This window comes from Brienomyrus brachyistius, unplaced genomic scaffold, assembly GCF_023856365.1.
Source record: "Brienomyrus brachyistius isolate T26 unplaced genomic scaffold, BBRACH_0.4 scaffold38, whole genome shotgun sequence".
Taxonomy (NCBI): Eukaryota; Metazoa; Chordata; class Actinopteri; order Osteoglossiformes; family Mormyridae; genus Brienomyrus; species Brienomyrus brachyistius.
The window spans coordinates 3,127,148-3,155,088 of NW_026042313.1; the positions used below are offsets into that span (position 1 = coordinate 3,127,148).

At 40.3% G+C, this 27,941-nt stretch overlaps 1 protein-coding gene across 5 annotated transcripts in view; it reads left to right on the forward strand.

Moving 5' to 3' along the window:
• LOC125722367 (arginine-glutamic acid dipeptide repeats protein-like) overlaps nt 1-27,941 on the forward strand; it is a 150,029-nt gene that overhangs the window by 37,713 nt on the left and 84,375 nt on the right. For 2 of the 5 annotated variants that reach the window (XM_048998513.1, XM_048998516.1), the window contains exon 1: nt 6,035-6,522. The exons of 1 other annotated variant lie outside the window; for it this stretch is intronic. The gene's annotated coding sequence lies outside the window, so the exon portion shown is untranslated. Of the gene's footprint in view, nt 1-6,034; nt 6,523-27,941 lie in introns of those variants that run through there. 2 more of the 5 variants (XM_048998515.1, XM_048998517.1) reach the window with 1 other exon arrangement.

Sequence of the window (27,941 nt, forward strand, 5' to 3'; positions counted from 1 at the left end):
TCAAATTACCCGTTTGCTTAACTGGAAACACAAATGACCTTGTTTATACAGGCCTATAAATTATGAGTTATGGATCTGATTTATTTACATGGAGTACATAAATGACACCCGAATGCACATAAATAACATGCGTTTAGTGTAACGTGTTACCTAGAACACATAATTCATTTTATACATCAAAATATTATGTGGCTCTGAGATTTTAATTAAATCCAGTTCACTTTCCACAGGGTTATGGCTTTGCTTTCCTAGAAAAAAGCCTTTGAAACTACAATAAAGGTTTAGGTATTGCAGCTTATTTTACATACATGGTTTTAGATGATTAACTGCTCCATATCTAAAACTGGAGGTGCAGTTTTTCCCCTGTGTTTGAGTGGAATACATGACACTATGCTGCTTGGTCTGAAAGAGGACCTACCATCCCCTAGTGCCAGAGAAGTAATGGTAAGGTGTGTGTGTGTTTGTGTGTGTGTGTGTGTCATTAGTCATTAGGGGGAGTCATTAGCAACGATCACACAGACATGTTTTATGGATTCTTCTTAGCCTTTGTAATGCATGTATACTTGTCAGTTTGGGGGTTGTGCCATAACCTGCCATGTTTTGACAGACATAAATCATCAGTAGTAAGCGGCACTTAACAGCTCTGCTGTCTGCTTTCTGGCCGATTTCTTGTGTGCTCAGACACAAGCCCCCCTCTCTGCTGATGCGGGCAAGGTAGCCGATTTTGTTTCTCCAGCTGTGTTACATATGCCAAGGAGAGGAATGTGCTTCTGTAGATCCTTAAACTGTGTTGTCATATTTTTTTTCTTGTTCTTCATGTGTACATACAAATGCCAACGATAGAAGAAAGTGTGCAAATGCCGAGATGTTATCTGCAAGCAGAGAGCTTCATTTAAAAAAATGCTTTGTACAGCTTGCTGGAATGTGTGTACCAACATGCGACTACCTTTGCACATAACTCGTTACAGATGGGTAGCAATGTTAAATCCTCTTATATGGGCTTTCAGATCAATTATCTTTTAAATAATGAAACATTTAAACTATTCCTCTACAGGAAGTTCTGTGCTCGAAATCTCAGAATACCATACTTCTGTGGTGTGTGCACAATTTCATGCCATTATCAAGCTTGGGGTTTTATTTAGTTTCTTTAAATGGGTATTATTTTAAGCCAAATGTACCTAAAGTGTTTTGTATTTGTTCCTTTTAAGAACTACAGTTCAATTCTTTATCATTGTATTATTTTTTCCCCCCTACATTTAAAACGACTGTCTTTTTTTTATTATTATTATTTTACATTTAGAAGTTTTAGGAGATTAAGAAACAAATTTTAGTTGGAAAAAAGGAGGCGGGTACTGAGAACATGATTAGGAAGCGGGAGTATGTGTGCGAGAGTGGATTAAGTTTATATTGCATTGTGGGGACCACATATCCCCCACAGTGTGATTAAAAACCTGTTATTCTGATGATGTGAGGACTATTTTTCAGGTCCCCATCAAGATCTGTGAATGCAATCAGAAAACTAAAAATGGCAGAAGTCTCGTATTTTGTTTGGTTTCTCATGGTTAAGGTTAGGGCTGGGTAGGGAGTTAAGGACACGATGTTGGGAATAGTTTTATCCATAGAATTGAATGGAGTCCCCACAAAGATATAATTACAAACGTGTGTGTGTATGTGTGTGTGTGTGTGTGTGTGTGTGTGTGTGTGTGTGTGTGTGTGTGTGTGTGTGTGTGTGTGCGTGCACGCACGCACGCATGCATGAGTGTGCTTGGTGGCAGCCAGCAGAGTGTGAAAGTGACCCCCGGCAGGAAGGGGAAGAGCAATAAATGGACCTGGTGCTGACAACATCCCCGCAGCCTGGCCTTTCAAGCCTCTGCTGGGTTTTATTTTTTAGGCTTTCCTCTTGTCTGTAGAAAAGCCCCTTTTTGTGATTTATGTTCAGGGGGCTTTTGTGTAGAGATGCAGGCATAAAGAAACTGCAAAGACTGAAAGATCGATTTCTGAATCAAATTTTTTTGACATCTGTGTTTAACAAAGGAGGGCTGTTCCTTTAAAATGAAGCCTGTTGTCTGTCCAGTGAGATGCTGGCCCAGCTGTGCGAGGCCAAGCCAGATGAGCTCTTAGGAGGGACGCCAGGGCTGTAGAGATCCAGCAGAGATCCAGCAAAGCCCCTGAGGTCCCAGGCTGCTCCGCCACCCTGCCTGTGTGTGTTAGAGTGGCTCAGGTCACTGATTGATTCAGTCTCATGAGGCATGTCTTGGATGTATAATAATATAATGGTATTACCGTAATAGTGTAATGGTGTTGTATTCTCTATTAGCCCTGGCCAAAGAGTAATTTAGTATCAGAAAACAAGCCATTTTGGCAGCACTGCATGGAGACGTAAGATGCATGGTAAATGGGTGAAAGATTTTCATAAGCAGCTCTTTGTTGCCTATCATTTAGAATATTTTTTCCTTGTGACAAATTATTTTGTACAATTGTTAAAAGTACAGTGGCTGTTAATGGCCTATTTATATGCTTTTAACTGAATAGTCATTTCCTCAGATTATATGTAATTTTACAAATGGTACTTGTCATAAAACTGAAACAGAACAGCTAATATGCTTGTTTTGGTCTGTGGGGGGTATTGTACTTGTGCTGATGGGCAGTGCAAGTATTGTAACAGGGTGTCAAATCGCCGGGTTGGCATGGGCAGACAGCGTCAGGCTCTCAGACACAAGCTGAGCCCTGCGGAGTGCCCAGCGCCTGGCTCAAAGCGGCTCTGCTTGTCTCCTTTCATTATCTGTTAATGGTGCCCGGTGTGACAGGCTGCTCTGAAGGGGAGGGGCGCGGGGGGTAGGGAATACTGGCAAATCCTGGATGTGGAATTCCTGTGGGACTGGAGCCATTCTTAGGCACTTACCTTAGTTAACTCAAGCCCCACCCATGCATTTTACGAGATATTGTCATTTGGCACTGACTTGTTAAGAGTTACTTATTGCAGTCAGGATGTACATGTATAGTAAGGAAATATTTTAAAAAGACAGAGGTTTGAAGTGCTTACATTAAAAGAATGCACATAACCATAACATGAGCCCTATTCCTACAGAAAGCACTTTACAGAATGCTTGTTTAATCCTGCTTCGCTTCAGAGAACGTTTCTCAGGCAGCCAGAGAACTTCCTTGTCAAAATGCATTCAGAACATGATGACAAGATGGCAGACGCCATACTGAGAAACTGAACTCATAAACATAACTTATTATGGTAAGGCAGGCTTATAACTCTGCGTGCAGTCATGTATAAATCAGATGGTTGTTAAATTAGTCTGCTGTTCAGGGTAAGGACCAATAAGTGATTCATTCATGCCTCTCACTACAAAGCACCTTTAAGGATGAATTTTATTTATTTGCACGGACAAATCTGATGTGTTTTTTTTTTTTTTTTTTTTTAAACTCCTGGCCCTTTGTCGGTATTTCTGGGCTGTTTTGGTGATGAATCAACCTACATGGATCGTCTTTTTATGCAACATCAACCTTTGGTCCTCAAATTCAAGTATGAGTCTCATTTTTTCTAATTTTAAGAACAAAGACACTTTAAATGGATAAACTGATGTTAGAAAGGTCTAGACATCAGATTATATATAATTAACCATCTTTCCAAGTTGTGCTTATAGAAATTTTATAAATGGCACACCAGTGCTTTCTTTAATTAGCTTACATCTATCATGTTAGACTATACCTTACAGTTCATATACACTTTCAGGTGATTTATCAACAAATATACAGACCAACAATGAGATGGTTACAAGTGCTTCTTCGCTGGAAGTTTACTGAGTCAAACTTAATAGTGATATGAAGGAAGTGTATTCCTGGCTATTTTCATTCTATCCTTTATCAAAAATGGCTTACCCAGATGAGTAGGTAGCTGTATGTAACTCTGATTGGAAACACTACTAGAGCGCAAGGTATTCTCATACATGCAAACTGACTTGCACTGTAACACAATAATATGTGGTGGTCAGTTCACCTTGCATTGCAGTATATTTATGTGCAGTGTTTGAAGTAATATATAGTACTCTTGAGTATTAGTGTTTCCATTCAGCAAATCAAAGTATTGCAAACAGCATTGTTTTAGTTATTTATGCAAAACAGTTTGTGGAATTTAATTTCTTGGAGATTATGGTAATAATGGAGAGCAGTGTGGCCCTGTGCTTAGCTCTGCATCCTCACAGATCTGGACAGTTGGTCATTCTTGCCCCTGGCTCTCTGTGTATGAGCAGGCATTTTGCTTGTTGGCCCTGTGCTTGCATATATAAACACTGGTGTGTCCAAGTTGACCAGAGTCCGTGTGCCCTGCATTGGCTTAGCTTCATTTTCAGGACATCCCCTGCCTTGTGCTTTCTAGAATAGGCTCTAGGCTCTGTATTGAACAAGTTGTTATGGTTCGATATGGTTATAATTTCAAAATTATAAAAACTCTCCACTTGCATGTCACTCGACTACAACTAGATGCTAAAATAGAAGCTGTAGAACTCTAGAAATGTTCCCAAAATATTTACAAATGAAAATAATTTTGTAAAATGTGAGGAAAGGAAATGTATATTTGTATGCAATTCTTGGCATTGATTTTTCATCTTTTGCACCTTCGCTGGTGTTTTGTGTTTAGTTGCTAAGTCGTAAATGCTTAGTTTTTGATGAGATCTTTGTTTTTTTTTTTTAAGAATTTTTTCCACTCAAAGAAAGGGAGGTGAATTGTACCAGTCAACGGACTTTTTGTACTCTGTCAGCTTAGAGGTTGCTGAAACAGATTCTAAGTGAGCGAACAATAGTGCAGTGTCCCTGTACAGGGTGCAATGTGACATTGTCTGATCGGACCAGTAGCAGGTGGACAGTGTTCACCTGCCCTGTGCTTGCCATGGACACCCCCTGCGTACAGCCTGCTAGGCAACATGCTTTGCAACACAATAAAAAGGCCCACCACACTGAAATAACATTGATCCAGGTAGCTGCCACTAATCAAGATGTCAATGAACAAAGACTAGGATGTCGTCTAGCAGGGCGTTACAGCTTCCCGAAGGATTATATTAATTGTGCAAGTACATATTTGAACATCACAACCACTATGGCGCCTCAGCTTGCCGTTTAACGATAACGGTCTGAATAATATATGGTTTTGGTGGAGGAATTGTTGTTCCTTTAAGTGGATGAAATACGGTATGATCACATAAAATAGGAAATTACGTATGTAAGCTTTTAAATGGTATTAATAACAGCTATAATATAATTGGAAATGGCCGTTTTTTAATTGAATATACGGTAGTGGTGTTGACTATCGTTGGGTTTTTATGTATAGTCAGTACGACAGAGATACCTATTTTGACAACATCATTGCAAATCATCTAGTGCGATAAAATGTAAGAAACTGATTCGGTTCTTATTAATCACTCGATAGACCTTAAGCATTTAAAAAACCCTTTAGGTGAACATCTGGTTTATAAATACATTTTGAAACAGTCGCTAGGTAATTAATTGCATGCCTCCCATGCAAATGAGGAAGAGATCGCTGCATTTCGTCGATACATGCATCATTTATCCCTTCTCGCTTTCGACATTTATTTTGAAACAAGGGTAAACAAATGTACCTTATTAAACGTGTTTGCTAATCGTTGAGTGATTTCTATATAGGGTTTTAAACGCAACGATTAGACATCGTCATGAAAGCAGCTCTGTTTACAAAATTACACCATAAAAAGGGCTTTGTTTGCTCTTATGTTTCATGCTTTTTTCTGTAGCCGTAACTGCATGCCTTAAGTTATGCTGTAATATACGAGAGCTTCAAACGGGGACTGCGGATCACTTCGTAATGCTGACTGGAATGTTTTCCTTACTGTGGCGTTTTGCTTTATAAAGACCATGCTCTTTTCCCATCAATCACCTACCACCGCCGCGCCGTTGAATCCGCTCCATGTTTTTGTATTCGCCTCATTTTTTGTTTTCGGGTGGGGGGGGGAATCTCCTCTAGTGTGTAGATAAAGAAAGACTAGGTCAGCCATGTGGATGTGTCTGTTGGACAGCTAAGGGGAGGGGGGGTGTAACGGAGAGGGGACGTGGTGTGTAAAGCGCTCGAGAGAGGGAGCGCGGCGCAGCGCGTGTGAGAAAAAGGAAGTGGAGTCGCTAAACTGCGAACTCACTGATTTCCTATCCGTAAAGTACAGTAACAACTACTGCATACTCCCGGCGCTGAAACCCGTACTGCTCTTGAAGAAGACAGACTGAGGGTCCCCTGGCGATTTTTTTCATGAGAATAAATTAACAAAGCGGGGTCGTCTTTTGTTAAGGCAAGTGCCAAATTCGCTCTGCCTGGGCAAAGAGGCTGTTACCGGATAAAGTGCCTGGGTGATATTGTTCTCAGTCTTCCTCATTGGACGTGGCCCAGGCCGAGGAGAAGGTTCGGCAGGGTCATTTTGTCGTAGCCAACGGGGATTTGCGGTTCAACTTTGCACGGCAGTAGTGTTTAATTTTTAAAGGTCATCAGACTGGCGGGTGAGTATTTTAAGTGATTATGTATAATAAGCGTTAAGTTTGAGGTGGCCTGTGTCTGTAGCAGTGGTTTGGCGTGTGAGTGAGTGTGTGTTTGTATGTGGGGGTGGGGGGGGTGGATTGTTTAATTATACCTTGTTGATAAATTCATCAATTATGCTTTGTTGTTTAAACACGTTAGTCGAGAATAATTTAAAAATATAATATCCCCGTTATTGCTTGGGCTACTGACCTATCTCAAGCTATTACGGACAGCCAAAGTACCACAGTGACCAAATATTACTGGCAAAAGTTTATTACATGTAATAAAATCTGTGCAATAAGTCTTACCTTGCAATGTTTTCAACTATGTACTTTCTACTAACCTTTGGCCTTCTGCTCACATTTAACACATGATAATTTGGAGTGTGGCGATGTCTTAGTTTTTATTGTTTTAACATTAATATGATACAATTAGGATTAGTACCTTGGATTATTAGCCCAAGTACGAGTAAAAATTTTATTGGTACATATATCTGATACATGACTGTTAAGATATCCATTCTGCGTAAAGAAATTTCAGCAAAGATATGCGTGCCCTTTACAGAATACAGTTATATAGGATGGGTGTTGCTGAGAATAAGGAGAAATGGGTCTGATCAGCTCTTCAGTAAATAACCCCAAACTGCACTTTCTTCCTTGGCTCTCTGTTTGCTCTTTTAAGTTTCTCATTTGAGCAAGGAGTGGCAGTAAGAAAAGCAATAAATGACCCAGTATCTAATAAACACTTGAAATGTGTGACTGGATGACTCGGAGAGTTTGTATAACACTGGTAAAGCAACCTGAATAAAGTAGATTTTAGTCACAGCAGGGTTTTCCAGGGTCTCTGGTGAGGAGTCTACAGGGAGACCTACTACTAGAGCAGGTGATATTGTAATCTCTAATGATATGTAGATTTGAATAAATGGTCATTTGCTAACTTTCAACATTTTGTATAGCCATTTTTTAATTTTGGAATATTAAGAAGCTTAAAAACGCTTGGGAATTGCACATACTCTGACTAGACTTTGTCAGTCATAACTGCAACATTTCATCCTTAAGAATTGCCTCTGTGTTGTGATTGTACATCAACATCCCCATTCCCATAACTGTATGAATGTGAAGGTGTTACTGTACAAAAAATAACTTGATGCTTCAAAAACCAAAACTTGAAGATATTAAGAAATAAAAATACACCCGGACAACCTAAAGCAAGTTTTGTTTTATGTCTCTGCTCAGACAGCTTCAAATGATCTGTGCAGCCAAGTGGCTTTTTTTTCTAGTTTATTTCACAGAAATAACCTGCTGCAGACACGTGGAGGAGCCTTTCTTATTGTTTTTTCTTTAATGATTACAGTTCCTGAATGGGATATGATAAATAAGACGGAAGGGATTGCTTGCGGTTTTATCTATTGTTCTTGTATTTGTGTATGTTCTTGTATATGGCCTTATGTTATCGGGGTTGAGTTACAGATCATCAGTTTCCAGACTATCTTACATGAGGAGGGGAAGAAAAAAAGATGTGCAGGTTACAGATGCTGAAGTGTTAAGCTGCAGTGGGTTTTGTTTCGGCTTGCTAACATTTTCAAAAAACTCTTTCCGCCGTTATTCTCATTTGTTTTTTGTTGGAAATGAAATCTTGGTTTTTTCTTCTGTTTTCCACCCCATAGAATAATTTTTAGTACCCTTGTGTGTTAATTTTCTTTTATTTGTCTTGTTAATACGTACAGCTTTTTGCTTCCTTTTGGCCTAGTTTTTTTCTGCCCCCTCTGACTGGGGTTTGACCTCTAGCTTAATGAGTCATATGTGATTAATTTTGTGGAGAAGTGCAGTGCTGCCTGGTTCATTTACAACAGAGTGACCAGAGATAATTGATTGGAAATTGGTGCCTTGTAGCTGAAATGTACCTTTGCAGAGCTTAACACCTCCACCCACACAATTCACTTTAAAATCCATATTGGGTTTTGGGTTTAGATTATACTTCTGAAAAGCTTGACTTACCAGCCACTCACAAAAAAACAGATAAAGCCACTCCTTGAACTCCCAAATGAACAGGTGATCAGAAATAATGTGTTAGACAAAGCAGCTCTTTTTTGTATGGGCCACATTATTGGGCTTAGCTGTCCACAGAAACCATTAACCATCTCATGTGAATGCTTTCATTTTTTGAGCATGTTAGAGAATGGCATAATTTAGATGTGTGTGACCTAAATGCTGAGTATTGTTAAAAGTGAATGGTGTTAACTATTTCCAGGTGCTATTTGTCCAGCTCTGTTTTGAATTTTTTTTAAGTAGTCCTGAGCAGAGGATATGTATCATGCCGATAGTATTTTAACAAAGCACACTGAAGGAAACTGCAGTGCCCAACAGACAGCAAGCCGAGTTTTGCATGTTTGTTTAGTAAAGCATAGTTTCTTCACTTTACACTGCTGGACATGGAGAGTATTACTTAAATATATACACTAACATGAAGCTACCCTTGAGATATTCTGCTGATAAAGTATGACCTAACACCGGCTAACACAGCTGGGTGGTTCTTTGACGAAAGCATTATGGGAAGGTGGTCTGTGTGGTTGAACAACTAAGAACAGAGCTGTGAGAGTACCATTTCCTGTCACTTTAAATGGACTAAGACTTTGTGCATGGAAACTCTACTGGAACACAGAGACAACTGCTTCACTTCTCAGTGATTAATGTAACTGTAAGGAGGTACCATGCTTCTCTCTGCTTATCATGCTGTGAAACATCTGAATAATTCTACCTAGTTGCCTCAAAACAGTTTAACTGCTGAAGACACAACAGTGTATGGTGTTGATAGCAAATTTGTGGCAGCTTATCACATTGCCAGATAAGTGTGTGTGTGTGTGTGTGTGTGTGTGTGTGTGTGTGTGTGTGTGTGTGTGTGTGTGTGTATAAACCCTAGTACTCTTTCATCTGGGGTGTTTGTATCTTTAAGGATATCCCTAGTGGTTAACTGCAGTTTGCTCAAAATGAATAATTAAATCGGCAAGCCACTATGTATTAGCGCATGGATTCATGCGTTTTCAAGAAAGGCACCAATGTTTATGTACCTGGATGTGTTTACAGTTGTGTTTTGGATGATAAGGTTTATAAATGAGAAAAACCACTCACATTGTTAATTGCTCTCTCCTGTGTATCTGTGCTTTTCCTCTTTTATCTGTAAAGCAAGTCTGTGTGTTTGAGTGTTAAGATGAAACAGAGCCATCATGTCCCTGTGTAGCATGACACATGCATTCCATTCACTTGATAAGTTATCTCATGGATACTGACAATGGCTGAGTGTTTGTGTTTGTATGCAGAGATGTGCTCCGACTCACCTTTAATGTATTAAAGGAAGCATTATAGGCTCTATACTGGCATTGTGGTTGCATCTGGATTGTCAATAAATGATCATAGTCTTAAATGTGTCTACATGAAAGGCACACAATGGAAGTCTTTCTGTGGTGTTTCAGACATAATACTATACCCTATATGTGTGCGTTGTATTTTTGTGTTTCATTTAGGTATGATTTAAACCCTCTCTGTTTCTCTAGGCTTATTGTCTAGCTGTTGCAGCAGCATTATTAACATAGCTTTTCAAAGGTACATATTAGGTTTTTAGGTAGATGTCAACATCTGTTAGTCTCACTATTTGTTGAGGGCTTCTAGTCTTGTTTGTTGACTCATTGATGATGTTGATGATGGTGGTGTGGGAGTAGATATTGGGCTAGTCGTAACACAATGCCTAGTCTGCTCCCCTCTTGTTGTGGCTCTACTACTGCAGTGCAGGGTTTTTGTTCTTGCTGTGCCAACACACATCCATCATTTTCTACTTTGACTTCTGCTGTTTTACTTGTAAATAGCTTGAAGTCTCACTAGCTTGTATATTTAAGTGGAGCAGTGGAGTAGTATGGTACTCTTGAGTTTTGTTTTTTCTAGGATACAGGAACATAAGAATAAAAAAAATCTTTTCATTGGGAATTCTACATACTTTAGTCTAGTGGGGGGAAAAGTTTTTTTTCATCTTCATCCCACCTCTTCCTGGTGAAGATCATGGTGGCAGCATGCCTAGCAGGTCAGACAAAATTTTACTCACCAAGGGCACAGACTAGCTCTAATTCTGAGAACTTCCCAGGTATTTCCAAGCGATTTGGGATGCGTTCCCTCTGGCATATCCTGGGTTGTCCCTGGGGCCTCCATCCAGTGGGGTGTGCCTAGAACAGCTCTCTTGGGAGCCACTGAGGTGGCATCCTTTTAAGATGCTCAAATTACCTCAACTGGCTCCTACTGATCTGAAGGAACAGCAACTTTATTTTAAGGTCACTCTGGGTCCCTGAGCTTCTAACTCTGTCACTGAGAGTGAGCCCGGTAACCCTGCATAGAATTTGGCCACTTGTGCGTGTGACCTTGGTCATTCAGTTGTTAACCAGAGCTTATAACCTTAGGTGAGGATGGGCATCTCATGAATAGGAAGCTTTGTGATTGCACAGCAGTACAATGAAATTAAGGAAGTAACCCTTACCTCACTTCACCACTGCAGACCTGTTCAGTTCAGAACTGCAGCCTCCGAACCAATTCGTCCCATCAAGCTCGTGTTTCCTTTTAATGTCATTCACCTCGGGACAAGATCCCAAAGTCCTTAAACTCTGTCATTAAGGGGAACCTCTCCTCCCCCTTCTGAAAGGAGCAATCTTTTCTGGAAGAGCACCGTGACTTGGGATTGGGAGGTGCTGATTCTCACCCCTGCCACTTCACACTCAGCCTTGAATCGCTCAAGTACTTGCTGGAGGTCCAGGTCAGATGGGGATAGAAGCACTGTTATCTGCAAATAACAGGAGTGTCATCTCTACTCCATTTTGTGATTTTCACAAACAGAATATCCAGTGAGAAAGGATAGAGACAAGACATGCCCATGCCAGAGGCCAATACACGTTCTAAATGACTGATTTTGTGCCAAGCATGTAGACACAACTCCTGAATCATATAGGGATTGAATGGCACACAGTAGCAGTCAGGGGTGTACTTCGTAATTCAAGGATTCCTAACAAAATGTTACTCTCAGCCCCCTGTCCAATTTTACATATTTTATGCGTTCAGGACCCCGTCAAGTGCTTGACCCCCTGAATCTGCGTGGGGAATCTATGTGCCCCTCCTTGTAGCAGTCTCGGAGACCTTTTAGCAAGCATTACCTAGAAGGCATTTTCCTTCAGCTTCACAGGTTCTAGAGTTTTGAGCAAACCCTCTACTGGGTCATCCTGGGCCATCTGGTATCATCCCCATGTACCAAATTCAACTTGCCCCTCTTTTCACTCGAGTGTCTAAAACGTGATATCAAATTTAATGATGCAACCATAGCCAATCACTGCTTGTCCCGAGTGCTCTGGTACCATGTGTCTGTATATGGTGATAGATATGGATAGTCCATGGTTTGCACAGAAGTCCATTAACAACTTGTCTTTTGGGTTTAAATCTGGGTTATTCTTTTCAGTTACAGCTGTCTCCATCATTTGGGGCATGTGTGTTGAGGTCTAGTAGGATAAGAAACTCCATAGAGGGTACCATTTCGAGAACCTCACCCCCTCTCTCTGAATAGGCTGGGAACATACTGCTTGTTGCATAAACACAGTAAGATTTTCTCTTTGCAACTATTTGTATAGAGGCAGCTTTGTTGACCACTGAGAAGCTCAAGCTGCATAGCCATCTAAGGTTTTTCAGCTTGGGTATGTCAAAAACAAGAGACTCTACCTGTGATCGGTTACCTGGTGTGCCAGTGTTCCTTGCCAAAGTCTGTTGTCGATGTTTTTTTTATTTTCTCCTGCCAATACTTGTTACTTAAATGTACCTGACCTCCACCTATCACCTTGTGCATGGTGTTGCCACAAGATGCCCCAGCTTATCAATTTCAGGCTGAGCCCGGCTGGGTTATTTGGGTGGTATGGCCACCAGGCTCAAACCTGCTAACGCAACCTCCAAGCCTAGTTCCAGGGGTGGATCTCTGTGGGTCTTTAGGCTGTTTTTTGTGTGGTTTCTCCCCACAGATCAAGTTTTAGATGATATAATTTTGTGGTTTGTTGAAGCACACACTGGAATTGAACATTTTTTAAAGCGGTTACAGTGATTTGGCTCATGGAAAGTTAATATCATAGGAGCCGTAAGTTAACCCTTTTTTTTTTTTTTTTTTTTTTTGCGCTACATAGTTGTTAACCAATTATGCTGGTCATTTTGCTGACTTTGAGTCAGTGTAAGGCAGGGATCCCTTAATCTGTATAAAAGAAATTTCAGGCCATTGAGTCGTATTCAAATTCTGCTCTTAGTCTCTGAGACTTGTCTATTGCTGTCTGCCTTTGGATTATGAACAATTTCTAGAAACACATGAAAGCATTATTAATGCATTCGATTTTTGTTTTTATTAACTTTTTACAATTGTTTTATTTTTGAGTTACCGGTATTATATAGCTCCTAGTGCTGGGCAGTATACTGGTTTTATTATTGTTATGATATGAATTTTTCGTATACCGCAATACTGGTTTAAATAGCCTACATAACGTTCGAAAAGTGACGCAGCTGGAAACTGTTTAAGGGATGACATTTTTTACTGCCGCACCGCTAAAAATGTACTGCGAAAGATTAGAAACGGAAGATATAGCTGATGCTGTGGGGTTGTCAAAAATCGATTCTCAGATACTAATCGATATAAAAAATTTGTATGTGATTAGATACTATTTTTTACCATTATTGATACCAGCAGTACAGTTTTTGCCTCATTCGTCAGACTTCACACAGCACCACTACAGCGCAGGCGCACGCACACACACACACTTGCGCAGCCCCTCCCCTCCTCTCAATAGCTGCTGAAAGCATTCGCGCTGGCTCCTAGTATAATAAACCCTACAAAATTCTGAAAAGCAGATGTCAGGCAGGAGAAATCAGTAACGGGTGGATTCTTCAACATGTTTTTATCTGTCTGTTTCACTTTCAGAGCTTTATGTATAGGATGTTTCTGCTGGTTAGAATTACTCTTGGTCTGCTATACTATAGTTCATCCCCCACTATCTCCTTCAGTTCATGATATGACTTGTTGCTAGGAGTGACAGTGGCTGATACCTCCTGCTGCTCTGAACAAGAGCCTTTTCTTCAGATTAATTAGGCCAACAAGTGCTGCTCCAGGCAATGCTGAGGTGGGAATCCCTGCTTGACTCCTTTTTAAGTATGGAACAGAGAAGAACAGTGAGGTGTATTTTGGAAAGCTAGAAGTTGGCGACTTTGATTAATGAAATCCTAACAGGATCCTGTCTGTGTATGTGTGTGTTCTCATCTTTTTACTTGTGCTGAATGCTTATTTTGGCAGCTTTGGGTGGAAAATCACTCGGGTATAAACTATTCACTAGAAAAGTGGACCATGTTCTTCACCTTTTGTTGTTAGTTTGTTGGCTTTATATTTACTTTATAACCTGATGATTAGTCTCATTGAACAGTTGGACATTGGACTACTGAAGTGCCACCACCTCTTGGCCACTGTTCTAAATAACTGAAATAATCTATTCGGAAAATGCAGCCATTGTCAACCGCTGCTCTTCCAGGGTGAAGCCAGCTGACATGTTTGGCAATGGAGAGCTGCATTTGTATGTGACAATAGCACAAATCTCCTCCCCCTCTTAAGCTTCTGCTGTTGAAGCTCAAAACTCCCAAATCCTTTTAGCATGGTTCCAAACGTGTCACTTGAGCTACTTTTAAGAAAAAAAACTGACAGGCAAGGAAACTGGGTTCAAGTGAATCAAGACACTTGGGTTGTAGACAAGCATCCTGTAGTCAATTTCTACACGGAGTATGTGGGGAGGATGAAAGAGATTGACTGAGTGTGTGTGTGTGTGTGTGTGTGTTATATTGCGTCAGACTTCTGTAAAAGTTAGGAAACAGCTACCAGTTTTGTCTACAGGGACACCAGCCTGTAAACATGCACATAAGTCTGTAGTTCCTGAGTCTCTGCATTTGGTTAATGGTGAGGCTCATTCAGATGAAGTTTTCTGCTCATACAGTGATAACATTTGGCTATGTTTGTGATGGTATGTCTTAGGGTTAGGGTTAACCCTAGGGTTAACTCGCTTCTGAGCAGTGTGGCTGTGGCAGCATCATAGAAATGGTTAAGACTGTTTCAATAGCTGAGGATCTTTGGCCTGTCACGATGCAGTAGACCCCAGAACTGAAGAAGAGTGTGAGATGGTTTTCTTTCTTCCTATGTTGTAGAGCCATAGCTGTACCGTGATAGGCTGGGTAGTAGAACTGAAAAACAGATTCAGAGATTGGTGTATGTGTTTGTGAGGTTAACATCTTTTTATTTTTAAATTTTTTTTTTGGGGGGGGGGGGCTCATGAGGTCACACACAGCAGGTTTTCTCAAACTCTTCTTTCCCACAGCCCAAAAAGGCATAGTCCTCTGCTTTCAAGGACCCCCTCAGTGTCCCCATAATGTGATAACCTGTTATTTTTAATGATCTAGAGCCTCAGTTTTATAAAAATCTGTGACTGTAATCAGAAGACTTGAAAATGTCCAAAATCTTGCATTTTGTTTGGTTACTTATGGTGAAGGTTTTCCCCATAGAAATTAATGGAGAGTCCCCCCAGAGATAAGAAGTGTGTGTGTGTGTGTGTGTTTGTGTTTTAGTGATGTAGTCAAGACCACCTAAACTCAGAGCAAGTCATTACCAAGACCACAGTGTGTTGAGACTGAGAAGACCAAGGCAGGGCGAGACAAGTCAAGATCAAAAACAGACTAAGACGACACACTATTAAATGTGAAGCATGGGCCTAAAATTTATGTTACAGTATAATTTGAACCATCATTTTTTTTTCTTTAAAATTTCACTACAAATGATTCTGTGCAAATGTAGTTTTTTTTTCTTTCAAGTAAGACACCTTATTGGTTGCATTTGAGCTTTGGGTGTAAGACATCCTGCTTCAGTCACAGTACTGTGATAAGCCTTTGAACCTCATCCTGAACCTGTTTTTCTATTCCTTTGATTTGATTTTAGGCTTATGTACACGAGTATGGTCTTATGATTTTGTTTTCAGAGCATTCTGGGCTACTCAGATATGTCATAACTTGACGTGTATCATACTTCTTTTAAGTGATAAAACTACTTGTGCCTATTGAAATTTCTAAATTTTTTGTCTCATCAAATATAAACATTTGCAGGCACTACAAATATAATATTATAAATGTTGAGATTAGACTGTCTATGAATATCATTGGGGACCTTACTATGGCTTAGTATTATGAAGGAATGCATGGTTAGTGCCAGGCAGAAATATAGTTAGGACCATAAATATTTTCAATTTTTAGGTTCTGTACATTACGTCAAGTTCTAAAAGAAACAAGTCAGATGCAGTGGACTTTCAGCTTTAATTCAGTCGGTAGAACAAAAACATTGCATAAAAATGTGGGGAACTAAAGTAATTTTTCTACACAATCCCCTCCTTTCAGGGGCTCATAAGTAATTGGACAAATTAATATAACTGCAAATAAAATGTTCAATTGTAATACTTAGTTAACTCTTTGCAGCCAACGACTGCCTGAAGTTTTGAACTCATGGACATGACCAGACGCTGGGTGTCCTCCTTTTTAATGCTCTGCCAGGCCTTTACTGCAGCAGCTTTCAGTTGCTGTTTGTTTGAGGGTCTTTCTGTTTGTAGTTTAGTCTTTAGCAAGTGAAATGCATGCTCAATGGGGTTGAGATCAGGTGACTGACTTGGCCATTCAAGAATATTACACTTCTTTGCTTTATTACAGTCCTGGGTTGCTTTTGCTATGTGTTTTGAGTCATTGTCCATCTGTATCAGGAAACGCTGTCCAATCAATTTGACTGAATTTGAGCAAACATGATGTTTCTGAACACCTCAGCATTCATTCGGCTGCTTCCATCCTGTGTCACATCATCAAGAAACATTAAAGACCCAGTGCCACTGGCAGCCATGCACACCCAAGCCATCACACTGCCTCCACCATGTTTTACAGATGATGCGGTGTTCCTTGGATCATAAGCCCTTCTCCAAACTTTTTTCTTTCCATCATTCTGATACTGGTTGATCTTAGTTTCATCTGTCCAAAGAATGCTGTTCCAGAGCTGTGCTGGCTTTTTAGATGTTTTTTTGCAAAGTCCAATCTAGCCTTTCTGTTCTTAAGGCTTATGAGTGACTTGCATCTTGCAGTGAACCCTCTATTTGCTTTCATGCAGTCTTCTCTTTATGGTAGACTTGGATATTGATATGCCTACCTCCTGGAGTGTTGTTCATTTGGTTGACTGTTACGAAGAGGTTTCTCTTCACCATGGAAATGATTCTGTGATTATCTACCACTGTTGTCCGTGGACGTCCAGGCCTTTTAGCATTGCTGAGTTCACCAATGCTTGCTTTCTTTCTTTCTCGGGATGTACCAAACTGTGGATTTTGCCACTCCTAATGTTGTGGCAATTTGTCGAATTGTTGTTTTCTGTTTTCGCAGCCTAAGAATGGCCTGTTTTACCTGCATATTGAGTACCTTTGACAGCATGTTGTATTTTCACACCTCAATCTTCCAAATGCAAACAAGACACCTCAAATCAACTCCAGACCTTTTATCTGCTTAATTGATAATGAACAAAGGAATTGCCCACACCTGTCCATGAAAAAGCTTTTAAGTGAATTTTCCAATTACTTTTGGCCCCTTTAAAAAGAGGGTGTTAGTTGTTAACAAGCTGAAACTCCTAAGACCTTCATGCAGTTTGAATATGGATACCTTAAAATGAAACCTGAGAGTCTGCACTTTGTCTTTGCCCATTGTATAACTTCAACTGGAAAATATTTAAGTAAACAGGTAAAATATTAAAACTTGTTTCAATGTCTAAATATATATGGACCTAAATGTCTGGGATTTTGCATCCATTTGGTAATTTTTTTTAAATAATTTGATAGAAAGCAGTGCATGGTTTTATATATTTTTTTTATATGTCTTTTATTACTTTATAACATCTGAAAGAAATTGAAAAAGATAAGCATAGGTTAGCTTATGAATATGTTATACGTTTGAGTTCAGTTTGTTGGTGTTTTGTGATCAATCAGGATTTAGAAGTCCTTATTGGGAATTGGGAGTTATGGTTTATCAACCGGTTGCTCTGTGTGCTCCGGGTGACTTGGTACCGAGAGCCAGAGTGTGACGGGAGCACTTTGCTGAATTGCTAGAATAAAAGATTTCCTTTACCTCATCAAACTGAGAGGTCCAATTTTTATTTTAAGTGTTATATTTAAAATTTTTCTATCACAATCCAATGAATAAACACAGCAAGATGGTTTTAGAGTCTGATGATGAAATATTTGTCGCCTGTATATGCTATGGTTGGTAAAGGTGTAATTTTGAGAATGAAACTTTTAGTTGGCATTTTAGCCTCACACAACAAACCAATGCTGTAGCACGTCATCGTGTTTACATGTGAGATGTTCCAATTACACGATGGGCGTGTTCTATTTCAATTGTTTTGGAGCACGACAATGCTGCATTTTGTTGTTTCTAGTAACTCCAGCCCATTTTTCTGTGTTTTTCTATCCCTTTATTTATAGGCTTATAATAATTAAATTATAAAATAAATATTTTGGTAAGAGTTTCTATGAAACCCATGTTCGTACAGCCTAATAGCTGTTCTTATCATTCATTGTAACATTCATAAAGTATTCGACACAGCTATAAATGTTTAGAAAAGTGCAGAACACATAGCCATCATGCATTATCAATGCTTTGTGAAGCTCTCATCTAAAATGCACTATGAATACCTTCATCACACATAATAATGGTTTGTATAACAGTAAAGGGTGCCTTGTGCTGCATTATGAAGGTATTTATTGTGCATTATAGATGACCTTCATAGAGAATTTCTAATGTATAATACACATAATGATGTTATGGCTTTTCATGAAGTTATTGTGTTTATAATACAACTTTATGAAGGTATGTATAATATAATGACTGCTTTACGTAGTGTTGCCAAAAAAATTTTCTCAAAAGGGTATTGCGTGGATCATTGCGGAAGAGAATATGTGCTTTGTTCTATGTAATGTGAATATCATCAATGTTTTATGCATTATTAGAGGTGCTTTTTTGTGGATAATTTTTTAAATATTAGGCACAGGATTACTCTGGAATATTTTAGCGCACAATGCTACAACTTGGATGACCACATTCAGTAAATTCTCTTAATTGCTAAGTTATACCTATCTGAAGATGTAAGCCTAACATTAATGGTTATGTAACACATTTCGTGTTTGTCTGGTTCACAGGATTAAAAAACAGATGAATATTAAACCGTTGTGATAAATACGTCGCTTTCATGAGTGGTCTTGACTGGTCTTGAAATAAGACCTTGAGTCCTCTTTGTCTAAGACCGAGACAAGGCCGAGTCAAAGTAAAGTTGATTCCGAGATGAGACCAAGACCACAGAAAGTGGTCTTGAGTACTACAACGTATATGTATGTATATATGTATGTAAAATTATCGAAGGCATTAGGGTAAGTAAAGGAACGCTCTGAGTTACAATTAGAGCTGGTCAATATGGCCTAAAAATAAAAACTTTTCCCTCCGCCAATTCCTCAAAGAACAGACTTAAAAAGAGTGGTGAGGCGGCACAGCGCAACAGAGCTGGTGTGGTGTGCTGGATTTACCAGATTAAAGTGAATCGCCATTTAAATTTTTATACATTGTCCTAAAATTTTGAATTAATAAAATCGATTTATCACCCAGCTGTATTTGCAGTTTTGATATAGGATACATGTTTAAACATTTTAATTAAAATGTCCATCAGAATTGGCCATGCTGTTGACCTCTGGCACGGATACCAGTCGGCTGCTATAGGACATGGCATGTTCTGTTTGTGTGGGACATGAGTGCTCACCAGTCAGATCCCAATTTATCTTTTTCTCCAGCATTAAGATAACGTGGTCATGGTTTCTTTAAGAGTTGGAATGTATCAGATTTGTAAAAACAGGTATGCCGATAAGATGATGTTTCTGTAGAAAGACTTGACTGATTGATCGATTTAAATTTAATTTCTTAATGTTTTGTTTCATGCCTTTTTTCCTACACATTCACTCCTTTAACAGCTTTCCCTGTGAATCTTGGAAAAAATACTGAAGATCATTATTTAGATTAAGGCTTTAGAGGGCTCATATAAGCCTCTGTTTACCAAATAATACAAAAGGTGGTGTCTTTAAATACATGCACAAAGATATTGTCAGTGAACCACTGCTGAGCATAATTATTAGCCTGCCTTTGATAAGACACTTGCCTTTTATAAAAAATGAAAGAGTGAGAGCTGCTGCCAGTGGACAGGCTCTTGTAACTGGTTTTTGAAGCCAGAGACCTCGGAAACACGGGGCCAGTGACTAAGAATCGAAGGGAAGAGTTTTTTTTATTTTTTTTATTATTTATTTATTTATTTTTTTAAAACAGGTGTTTATAGTTTGACTTTCTCCATTTGACTCCAGTAATTGTGAGCTGTGGTGACACAGCCTAAAGACAACTCATTCCTGGAATGAACTGGAGAAGCCCCTCTGCCTGAAAGAACTTCCCTTGACCTCAAGGAAGCCCTTGGCCAATCAGCTAGAAGGCATCTCTTCTGTGTCTTCCTGCAGTGTGATATTGCTGTAGCCCGTTCTGCTTTGAATGGGTTGTTTTGTGCTGATTCTGTCTGAATAATTATTAGTATCACCTTGGTGGTACTTCTGTAATAAAAACCCCCTTCCCTGGTTTATCCTTGCAGTTTTGTCACCAATATGGAGAATTTCACATATCATCTTTAGCTTTTGACAAGTTATGTTTACTCTTATCCTTTCTGGAGGCTCCCACAGCAAGGCATGCATACAGTGTGTGGGTCTGATAATTACCCAAGTTTTATGTGGAAAAATCCATCCATCCATTTTCCAAACCGCTCATCCTATTGGGTCGCGGGGGGTCCGGAGCCTATCCCGGAATCAATGGGCACGAGGCAGGGAACAACCCAGGATGGGGGGCCAGCCCATCGCAGGGCACACTCACACACCATACACTCACACATGCACACCTACGGGCAATTTAGCAACTCCAATTAGCCTCAGCATGTTTTTGGACTGTGAGGGGAAACCGGAGTACCCGGAGGAAACCCCACGACGACATGGGGAGAACATGCAAACTCCACACACATGTGACCCAGGCGGAGACTTGAACCCGGGTCCCAGAGGTGTGAGGCAACAGTGCTAACCACTGCACCACCATGCCGCCTACGTGGAAAAATCCAGCATAATTTTGGTTAAAATGTAACCAGTGACGTGGTGCATGTTCCCCTTGGTGGCCGTCTGTTGCGCGCTGCTTTGCCTTAATTATGCTTGTTTGTTCCCCAGAAAGAGATGCTGCTATAACAATGCATGTTTGGGCACGGAGGAGCAATGATGGGCAGAGGTGCAAAAATATTAATATCACAAGTGAGAGGGAATTATTTTAAATTATTCTCAAAACACAGCAAACTAATCAGTGCTTGCTTCCCATTACAGTGAGATCTGTTGGTGTGCTTAAGGAAATCTGAAAGATAATTCTTAAATATCTTCAAGGATGTTGCACTTAGTGCTGTTCACATGTTAGTCATTGTTGTGACATCCATTTAAGCATTTTTTTTCCCTGAGAGTACCGTCAGCTTGAGAATAAGAGAGCTAAGGGCTACTTCGCTACCCATCACTGATTGCAGGTTTCAGCAAACACTGTATCAGGAAACACCATCAATTTTGCACTGACACAGGATCTTCATTTACTGGACGCTTGCCGTTTGTCCCCAGTCTTTTATAATGTACATTGGGGGAAGAAATATACAGAAGAAATGGGAAATAACTGGTATGTTTATAATGAAAATACAAATCTGAGCCAAAGACTATAAACACTGCAGGTGTGTTAACATCTGTCTCTGCTCCAGCCAGTGAAGCGTGGCCATTGATTGATCTTTTTTTCTTCTCTAGCGCTGCCTTTTTATATTGCAGACCACATATTATACCGGCTAGGTTTCAAATTGAAACACTGCATCCCAACCCCCCCCAAGATGATTGCCTCTCCCGATAAGGTTGAGGGAGAGTGGGTCTTATACATTTCTGCAGAAGAAGGTATTCCTCTTGGGATCTGTGTTGGAGGAGGATTTGTGCAGTTCTGGCTGGCGCTGATTAAAGGAACACTTGTAGATAAGCCTTTTGAGTAACAGCCTTTGTTGTGTGAGTTGGGGGGAGGGAGTATGCTGGGAGAAAAGGTTTTGGTTCCTAAATGGCTATCACCTTGGCGCGGTCTGCCACTCTGCAGGGATAAATATTTAATAGTGGGGAGGCTGAAATAGAGCCATAGCGACATGATGGAGGGCGGCAGGGCTGCTATTTATACTGCATGTGCATCATGGGCAGGATTGGCTGCTGGGCCGCCCCAGGTGAGAGCACCTGGGATGAGGGCAGGCACCATGAGCCTGTCTGAAATGGTGTCTGCCCCTATTAAACTGGGAATAGGCAAACTGCTGCACTCCCAGGGGCCATTTTAAACTGTACACACAGCATTCAGGCTGTAACCCGAGCTGGTACTTTTCAGGGGTCCCCTCCAGGCCTCCAGATGTTGAAGAGAGAGGCATTTACACAGGTTCATTCTCATCATTTAAAAAATATTTTGTTAAAATAGCACCACTTTATTTTGCCTCTAATGCCAAACTACCATATTTATAAATCATATTAAAAGGTAATTTTAAGGAGGTTGCAGGTAGGAGCTTGATGAAGCTTGGTTTTGTTATGGAGGGAGTTTTCTTTGTGGCTATTTGACTCCAGCTTGAGGCAGGCATGTGAGATCCACAGCTAAACATTGCTTTGTGAAACATGCGTTCAGTGAATTTGTGGTGCTTGTAAGACTGCAGTCAAGTTCAGGGCATGTTTGAGGAATTTGCATTGTCCGTCTGTAGGCTGTTCTAGGAGGGAGGAGCATAACTCCCTAGGCCTGGAGTCCTAATGCACGTAAATGTGTTCTTCTTATGGCGTTTTGTTGAGTTGAGTGAAAATGTGTGACTGTTCAGTGTTTCCTCAACTCAAAATTGCAGGCATATGTGCTCATTTGAGGCTGATTAAATGTTCACAGGTTTACAGGGAAAGGAGATTTTGTCTGTCTCTTTGTGCTATTTATGAAATGTATCTCTTCCTATTTTTGTCAATTTTCCTGTTATGGTTAGTGCTTTTACAGGGGGTTTTCCAGAGTGTGTGTGGAACACACAAACCTAGTTATCTTGTCTTACACCAGAGAACTCAATGAAGATGGCATGCTTGATATGCTGTTTGTTTTGGTTACGTTCTTTGTAATGTTGAATTTTCCTGTTTGGCATTTAGTCTTTCCACAGCGTCGCCCTGGTGTAAGGTGCATGACACAAAAGGCCTTTTGTTTTGGAGTGGAAGTGGAGTTTGGCCAGATTGCTGTGTACTCTGAGCATATGCTAAAGAGGAGAGGGGGATTGGAGAGTTGACAGCCTCTGAAATAAACGCAACATCTTATTTTATTGTATTTATATAGACTTGGCACACATCACAAGCTATAAGCCTGAGTTCATGTATTCGTTTAGAGATTTCTGTAATTAGTGCTATAATTGATTGATTTTTTTCTTTGGTTTTGCAAGGAATTAATGTGTATGTCCTTAATCCTGCTGAACACCGATGATGTTTGGGGTGCTGAACTGATTCTGCTGCTGCTAGCCGAGAAAAGCAAGTTTTGATTGAGGTGGTGAGTGTAGCAACATGCCCAGTACACCACTGGAGTAGTCAAACCTCCTCTGAGGATCTAAAGCCAGGTCAGGCTTCTATAACAAGGTTCAGTCTATGTCTGCCAACACGCAAACCATAATAGTCGCACCAGGCGACTATTTGACTCATTTGACTGTTGGGGGTATAAGATGCTGCCACGATAGTGAACATTATCTAGGAAGCTAGTCTACATTCAATACCCACAGCATGTCACTGGCTTGACTGTGAGAGCCACTCAGTTTCCTTTAAATGCGATGCTTATAGCTGGTTTGTTGGGCATGAGATGTAAGGCTCTGTTCCCCCCCCCCCCCCCCCCCCTTTATCTAGCAGCTGGGTGCCTTGCTCCCTGTACATACCTCAAAAGGTAGAGCAGGATAGCAGACTGCACAGAGTGTCTGGTCATGACTACTTTATCTTGGGTTAGACTGCCATTCGTTTCGTTGGTAACGGAGTGTACTGCCATTGAGGTTATTCATTTTTATTGGGCCTCAGCTGAATGATTTGTTGGAGGTGGTGTCTCTTTAAGCCACACAATCAATTAAATTCAGTTGGGAGCTGTTCTTCTAGGTTCACAATGTTTTGCTGGCAGTAGCTTTTATACCAGCATGAAATTACAAGCGTTAGAAATATGCTGTGTTGTGCAATTTAAAAGTCCTAATTTCCAAGTCTGTATTGAACACTGGCAGTTAGTGCTGGGTACTATACGCGTATTAGGGGGCAACTGATTTTGACCAATGTTTTTGTGGCGGAAGGGTGTCCTAGTAGGTGCTCATTCTGAGCTCCAGCTTTCCCCATAGTGGCTGGGGGAGGGGGTGTTGCTATGCTACCGGCTGTGTATGTGAGAGGCTTCAGCCGCCAACCGGCGACCTAAATCACCCAGAGGCGTTGATTAGAGGAAGAAGCTCCAGGGGAATGGGAATCGGTGGGGGGGGGGGGGGCTCGAAGCAGGAAGGCCATGGGGTGTAATAAATGCCAGAAATGGATTGGCTACCCCCCAGTCTTCAGCTTAATTACCCTGAAGGGATAATGAACCAGGCAGTGAGGCCAGTGTCTTACTTCCTGGCTATGGCATTCTTCACCGATTGCAACCATAGCTGATCCTGACGATAATATGGGGAAATGTTTAAGAGGGAGTATGTGTACCTCAAGCTTTCTGTGAGGAAACCCCGAACCATCTTTTCATCAGTGATCATATTTCTCCCTCCCATATTCCTCTGTTTGGTATTCATTTTTCTTTAAAAGCCATTCTTGGTGAATTATGCTTTTCACTCCATATAATGTGCTGCATTATATTAAATTTGAATAGTGAAGCCTGTTGGTTACAATTTTTTGCTTCTCTGTCCTCTCTGTTATCATTCTGGATTTTGGGCTTCATGCTGCCATTATTCACCAGTGACAGTAGGTGCACTGAGTGTATTAATAGTTTGTTGGGGTTCCATTCATGGACCTGCTGCTGTTTTCAATTTGCAGTTCTCTGACTGTGTTGGGTCATATTGCTCACTGAAATACCTGTATCTGTGAAACTGCTCTATCATGGCTGATGCCCTGTCACACCTTCTCCGCTTCATTGTGTCCTGTATAATTGGCTGGAAGAATGTGAAGTGCACCTTATTTAAGGGGGGGGGTCACGTTCAGCACATTGCTTTCGTAGCATGCATACTTTAGGTCAGGGGTACCCATACTTTTTCAGCGTGCGAGCTACTTATAAATGACCAAGTCAAAATGATCTACCTACTGTAAAAATGCAAAACATGTATTTATGTATAAAATATTTAGTATGCTTTATTATGTATTATTATTATTATGTATTATGTATTATTAATTTCCCTGTGGGATAAATATAGCATTTTTGAATTGAACTGGGATTTTAGTTCCTTCACCTTCCTGTTTCTCAGCTCCCTTTTTGGAAGAAAGTTAATGTCGTAGTTTTTATGAACAGTCCGAAAATGCCGCTCCACATTTCCCTTCTTCGGAATAGCAATGGTAGACTGACAGATGAAGCAAACGCACTTCGAATATGACATTGTGGAAAAAACAGTCCTCCTCCCATTCCGTATGGAAGTGGTAGGTTTTTAGCTTCTTACTTGGTCCAGCTCCCCCATTCATTTTTGTACCTTTTCTTAAGTTTAGTAGAAATAAATTGGAGGCGTCTTGGTTGCTTACCAGAGTCTTGCAGCAGCTGGCGCGGTTGAATGCGTCATCCGTCCTCTTTTTTTTTTTTATGCCATGCGATCTATCTACTCTACCTTTGCGATCGACCGGTAGATCGCAATCGATTGTATTGGGCACCCCTGCTCTAGGTTAACTGTGACTAGCTCTGAGCATTTTGAGATGCTGCTGTCTTATTAACCAGCTCCAGGATTTGAGTAGAGTTGAGAGTGCATGGGTAAGCTTGTGTGCAGCTGAAAGAAAGCATTAGTTAAAGTTGCATGCCTGTATTTCCTGACTTTTGCTAAAACGTAACTTAAAGCTGTGTATTTCTACAACACATTCATACCTGTAAGCTGAGTTCCTATATGACACTGATACTGAGTGCGCAATTCCTGATGGTCGGAATGAAAGTGCTTTCCACATGCTTATGTTTGGATACCCACTGTACTATATGAAATATTGGATGGACGGATTTTTCCACCAAAGGACAGCCTAAACGACACCACCATATATTTTCTGCATCCTTATTTAACTTCTCATCTCACTTCAGTCCTAATTTCTCTAGATATGATTTTTAACAAGTAAAATCTTCATTTTCCTATGGAAGCTATGGGGAACTTCATTTAAGTAGCTGTTTTCTGTTTTTCTGCTGAGTGTTGGCTTTTAGAGAGCATTTTGCCTCATTTTAATCCTGTGTAGCTTTTTTTTTTTTTTTACTATAGCCAAAATCATACACTGTCCTGATGGTGTGTCTTATGCCACATTGTACTGGTGTTTGTGGTACTCTCTTGTACATGCTAGTTCAAACACTCTCAATACACTTGTAAACATTTCCTTCGGTTCTGTCTCAAGTATTGTCCTTAATTTTTAGCAGTGACCTTTTCTAGGCAGTGCCTGGGTGATATGATGCAGTGTCCAATTTTGGATTATTGTTCCAATTATTGATCAGAGCTTGTGGTGTTGTCCCAAGACTGACATCACTCTGTTGGACGTTTCTTCTCTATGAATCAGAATGGCCTCACTAACTCCCTTAGGATGCTCTTTAGCCTTTCAGACTCAGGACGCAACTTAAGCTCGGCCCACTTTGCTTAGAAAGTACAGGTGAACGCTTGGTGGGATGCCAGTCCATCACTGGACACATATATACTGGGTGATTTAATGATGCCTGGTGAAATAACTGAATGTGTTTGGAATGTGGGAGGACACTGGAGTGTTTTGGCAGAAATCCAAGCATCAAATGAACGTGCAATGCACGCACATAATGCATGCACACCCACGGAGGCAGTATCCAAACATTTGGACCCCCAGTCCTGGAGGCGTGAGTTAACAGTGCTTTCCTATTGGACTCAACCAAAATATTGACCAACCACTGTAAGGGTTCCATGAATTTATCGACAAACCACACCAAGAAAGCACAGATAGTCTTTTTTGAAACATTTACAAGAGAAGGACTCTCACTAGTGAGAATAGCTATGCTTCTTGCATTATACCTTACCATCATGCCGAAACTATTAGTGTTCTGATTCAGTCAGGGTTTGTTTATAGAATGCATGCATAATTATATATGAATAAGACTAAGCAAAAATTATTTGCAGGCTGTAAAATGTACAAAATTGATAACCTAAAAAGGGATAGGCAAGATTATAATCACGAAAAAGACTATTTGACTGGGAACAGAAATATTTTAATATTTCAATGTACGACATAAACACTTTAGGACCCAAAGTAATTGTATACGTGTCAGTATTTATTTGAGAGTTTGTTGCATGAGTTCATGTTATTTACTTGGTTTAAGATTAAGTGATGAGGTTATATGGTGGTTTGTTTTATATACTTTTTCTTAAGGCCAATAAACTCACATAATCATCAGTCCATGGACCACTGTTTAGTAACTTGGTTTTTAATTTTATTTTCCATATATAATTATGTCTGCTTATATTATCGAGTGTTAGCTCTCAGAATTGGTGTCGGAGATCATTTTGGGGCTGCTACCCCCCAAACAAGTACACTGGCCCACTTTTGTCATCTTTTAAGCAAATTTAGGGCTTAAATACTTGCACAATCATCGCAATCTGTATTATTTCATTTTAATATGCTCCTTTCTGCTGTGAGTGAATTTGTAGACTTGCCCAAGGGTGAAAACAGTCTTTTTGATCACATGCCCAGGAGGAGAACACCCAGCAGCTGGTCTCTGTGGCTTTAGTATTTAAGCCAGTCTCTCCTGTCTCATTTGTCTGGCCCAGGGACACAGGAAAGACAGTAGGCTTCCAATTCAACACTCACAGTGGCTGTTAAGTGCTGCTGTTTCAGAGCTTTTATGCTGTCTTTCTTGATGTTCTGAAATCAACTAAATGAACAATGTAGCTATTATAATGAATGCTAAATTTTAAAATCCTAGAGTTGTAGACCGTGACTGGATCCTTTTGTCTTTCCATGGAGCTTCTGATCTTCCAGGAC